Source organism: Penaeus monodon, chromosome 21, assembly GCF_015228065.2.
Source record: "Penaeus monodon isolate SGIC_2016 chromosome 21, NSTDA_Pmon_1, whole genome shotgun sequence".
In the NCBI taxonomy this organism is placed as follows: domain Eukaryota; kingdom Metazoa; phylum Arthropoda; class Malacostraca; order Decapoda; family Penaeidae; genus Penaeus; species Penaeus monodon.
In genome coordinates this window covers 13,942,147-13,942,635 of record NC_051406.1, presented here as the reverse complement: position 1 = coordinate 13,942,635, position 489 = coordinate 13,942,147, and positions in this window count along the sequence as shown.

The window sequence follows — 489 nt, the reverse complement described above, 5'->3', positions numbered from 1 at the left end:
GTAGTCATGCGATACCATTATCAGCCCAATGATTATCCTCATTATCTATTCAAATGAGGGTGGGGGAGGATAGGGAGGGGGCAAAATATTATCATATTATGAATAAGTTTTTTGTTTATATCTGCTATCCTGCCTTAGCCAGTAGAGGGATGGAGGGGGCAGGGGCGTGCGTGCACACGTGTGTGTATTTAATCTTAGGAATGCACTGTTAGTAAAATTGGGAAATAGGGGGCTAGGAGGATGGTAATTGAGTTACGGATGGAAGGCAAAAAGAAAATGACCACAATAATTCGGATGTTTTTATTAACCCTTTCCTATACGGCTTTCACTAACCCTATTCCTCTGTCGGCTTTCATGCTACCTCTTATCACATGCATGTCCTTCTATTGAAGCGGATTCGATATACAAGCAACGTAATACATGTATATAAATAATTTCTTAACTCGACAATTCCTTCTTGAATGTGTAGATGTTGAAGAGATAAAATTT